This window comes from Triticum dicoccoides, chromosome 7B (genome assembly GCF_002162155.2).
Source record: "Triticum dicoccoides isolate Atlit2015 ecotype Zavitan chromosome 7B, WEW_v2.0, whole genome shotgun sequence".
NCBI lineage: Eukaryota > Viridiplantae > Streptophyta > Magnoliopsida > Poales > Poaceae > Triticum > Triticum dicoccoides.
Window position 1 is genome coordinate 437,958,742 of NC_041393.1, and position 4,306 is coordinate 437,963,047.

The following is a 4,306-nucleotide window of genomic DNA, read 5'->3' on the forward strand; positions in this document are numbered from 1 at the left end:
ATATACTAAAACATGTCTAGATACATCTATATTTTGACAAATGGAAGGCATGTATTGTGGAACGGAGGGAGTGCTTGTCATCAAAATGGATAAAAAGGGATGTATCTAGAACTAAAATACGTCTACATACATCTCCTTTTATCCATTTTGATGACAAGTAGTACTTCTTACCCAAAGGAACTTTATATCCAACAGACACAAAATATCCGTTCGACTGTTGGAAATTACTGATCTGATGTCGAAGTAATTGTTGCATCGCCACCAAAACCCACCATTTCTTAAGCTAGGTAATCCCTATATTAGCATATTACTAAGATAAACAGAAGGCACTGTAGAAATATTTAGCATGTGAGCTTGTCAATCTGAATGTGGAGGGACACCAGCTTAGCCCCGGTCAGCTGCTTGGGCGGAACTGTGAAGAAGGTCAGCTCCTGCACGTCGAGGTCACTGGGATCCTTGCTGCTTGTCACCTCCATTTCCACCTTGACGGCGTCGGTCGTGCCTTTGGGCTCCCCCGGCGGGCCGTTCACCCAGAGCTTGGCCATGTAGTGCGGTAGTGGGGACGCCCCCGCACTGATGCAGACGACCGACATGGTGATAGGCATGCCGATGTCGAGCACGCCGCCGACCAAGAAAAATGCGCGGTCATCCTCCTTCGTGAACAGCCAGAGTCGTGGCTCCGACAATGGCACTTGCAGCTGGAGCACCTTGCCGTACTGGATCATGTGCACGGGCATGGGATGCGCGGTGCTGATGTGGTGGTAGAGTGCTGGCGACGGGCCTTCGTAGCCGCAGACGGGCACGGGGCATTTGCAGGGCACGATCGGACACACGCTCTGGTGATCGGCGAGCTTGTGGTAAGTGACGTAGAGCCCACAACCTTTGTGCGGGCACTCCACCCTCACCGACGAAAGGACGGAGTCTACCGCCGTGTTCCGCACGTTGAAGCCACCGCCGCGCTCGCGCTTCTGGCACTGCCGCTGGTTCCCGGAGCGCTTGACGCGACAGTCCGCGCAGGCCAGGTGCCCTCCCTTGCACTGCAGAAATCAATCAAACAACACATCAATCAAGAAACCTGCACCTTGCTCAATCAGCCGAACAGACGAGGTTTATTCGAACCTCATACACTGGAGACGTCAAGGGGCGGAGGCACAAGGAGCAGTGGAGCATGGTGAGGTCCATCGAGACCTTAGAGAGCTCCATCGTCGGGTCCTGTTCGGTCTGCATGATCTCACCCTCCTCGTGCACAACCATCTCTCGACTTGGGTCGGGGCATTACAAAGCTTTACCATCACATATTTTATACTACTTCAAGGTGCATTAAATCAACACATGCAAGTATAAAAAGGAGAGTCATGGTATTCATGCATGCGTTGTAATTAATGCATCGGTAAACGCAAATTATTGAAATATATCGAGTGTAGTGCTTTGATGTGTCGCGTCAACTCGTAGATCAACGAGAAGTTTGATTATCCTCTCCCGCATGGACTTAACTGCACCTGCCTTTGGTTGTAAGACAGGTTGGCCACACACCTGTCGGGCCCACCTGTCATACACGCAAAGGCAGGAGCATCCCTCCCTCGCCCATGAGCGTGGTGGCTGGCAAGACTAGGAGAAGCTTTTGCTACATGCTCTCCCGCCCGCACGCTTCAATCAGTGTCAGATGGCCAGAAGCGTACTGTAGTACTCCTCCAGTGCAGTAGTACTCCATCATTGTTCGACTTCCCGAAGAGGCGTAGATCCAAGCGCAGCCCGGACGCTCATGTGGCAGTTTCATGTGTAGAGTAGTCTAGGATAGCGTGTACGGTGCCTGTAAGCTTAAAATCATTGGGGTCGACTCCATGCTATGTGGCCATCTCAAAGTTAAAAAAAATTAAAATAGTCTTCTGGCCCTACCTGTCACCCTGGTGATTGTAGTTTGCACACTCATCTGGTCAAGACAGGAATATATATTTTAATTTGTTTTTTTTCGAAAAGGGGGGACTCCCCGGCCTCTGCATCAGAACAATGCATACGGCCACATATATTTTAATTTGTGGTGGGTAAATGTTAGAGGTTGCAACAAATATATTGTACAATGCGGGTCTTTCAGCCAAGTTTAGAGGCAAGCATGTGGGGCCAGTGCTATGATGTGTCGCGTCAACTCGTACAACGAGGAGAAGCTTGATTTTACTACACGCCTTCTCCCTCGCCCATGCGCGCGGTTGCTCGCAAACGAGGACATGGTTTTGCTTAGTAGTACTTCTACAACAAGCTATCCATCCCGCTCGCGGTGGACGGATATGCAGCAGTGGATTCGACACTGTAGAAGCAGTAGTAGTAACATCATTGTTCGTCTTCTCGAAGAGGCAAAGAGCCAAGCGGAAGCGCAAACCAAACGTTGCAGTTGCGAACATTGGAGCACGCATATAGCCAGGCTCTTGCATGAGACAAAATTGCTATGTGAGCCCACTATTGTATTAGTACGTAAAACTACTTGCTAGTATAGCCCTGTAAACCAAAAAAGAGTATTTGCCCTTCTAGAGATTTCAACAAGTGACTAGACTACACCAAGACGGAGTACATATGGAGCAAAATGAGTGAATCTGCACCGTAAATAAATACGTACTAGTTCTATCGTTTTCCTCTCCGAGGTGCACAATATTGAGTATATTGACTAGTCTCTTTTTGGCACGCATTTACGTTTTTTTGACAGAGTACAGATGCAAGCGCTCATATACACGCGCATACACTCACCCCTATGAACGCACACATGCACGACACTATCATCTTGAAATTTACGAAGTCACCATAGTCACCTCGTCGTCGACGGGTCCATAGGTTCTTGAATGCCAAGGAGGGAGAGGGTAGCGGTTCCCGAGATGTTGAATGGTCAATGATGCATCCTCAATTACATGCAGAGAGAATTAATTGGAGAATCAGAATAGAGCCAGCACGATGTGAATGCAACAGAGTTTGGACTCTCATATAATAAAGGTGCCGCACCACTCCAATCCATCTACTCCCAAGTCTCTGCACAACACTGCTCACTCCAATCCAAGACCAAGTGACCAGAAGCCACAAGCACCTATGGAGGCGATGGACGCGAGCGACAGTCGGCTGTGCCAAATCATCCAAGGCGCCGGCCTGCGGCCCCGCACTGTGCAGCGTTTCCAGACGGTGCTAGCGACCGCCGGCATCGTAGCCCTCACCGACGCCGGCTTCGCCTCTCGCATGGACGACATGATGGTCAACTCCATCCGGAAGTTCACCGCCGTCAAGAAGTGCGTGGACGACCTTGCCGTACTGCTCTAGCCCGCACGCCCAGGCTCCTCATTGCCTGCCACCCTCATTGGCCTCCATGGTGACGAACACTTTCAAGCCCTGGTGGCCCTGCAGGTGCCGGAGGTCACGATGAAGAATGTGCACGTCGAGGCCGCGCTCGCCGTGCAGCGCCTTGCCATGCAAGAAACCGCCGACCTGCACATCCACGTCTACGAGGAAATCATCTACATAGGCCACTACAAGGCAAGTGAGAACAGAAAGGCGTTGGCCTTCTTCCAGCGGCTAGAATCTTTGGATGCCATTGTTCAGAAGCACGTCATCCTAGCCACGAAAGCTGCTACTACTTAGGCGCCGTTCGGTGGGCCGGCACCCTGAGTCGAGGAGGTGGACATCGTCGATGGATGCATCTCTTCTTCTTGCCTCCTGTAACTAGCACTGCATCGCCTCGTGGTCTTAATGTTTTATTAGTATAGTACTCCCTCCGTTCCCACATATAAGTCTTTATAAAGATTCCAGCAAGTGACTACTACATACGGAGCAAAATGAGTGAATCTACACTCTAAACTATGTCTACATACATCTATATGTTGTATTCCATTTGAAATAGTATCTAAAATGGCTTATATTTAGGAGCGGAGGGAGTATATGGCATTTTTATTCCAGTCGTAACATTTTCACTGTGAGGTGGGGCCGCAGTTGAGCAAACCCACACCACCCACCGGGCGTCGGCCGAGTTTAGAATTAGAAGAGAGAAACGAGGGAGGAGAACTAGCTGTAGCACGGATGCTGTTGTTAGATGGGACTCGTGTTTATAGAATAGGAGTACTGAGCACTCGTGCCACTTTTTTTTTAGGAAAAAATTAGTCATATGTCTAGTACCACTAGTTGGGTGCGTGCGACCTATAGTTGTCATCACTTTAGGTCTCCTTTTCGAACCGCAGCTACGCTTCACAGTACATATTTTTTCACGCATTTATCCTCCTATATGTACTCCTAGGCTATTTCCACGTGCTCCCATTCGCCGACATGTGGGACATAGAGC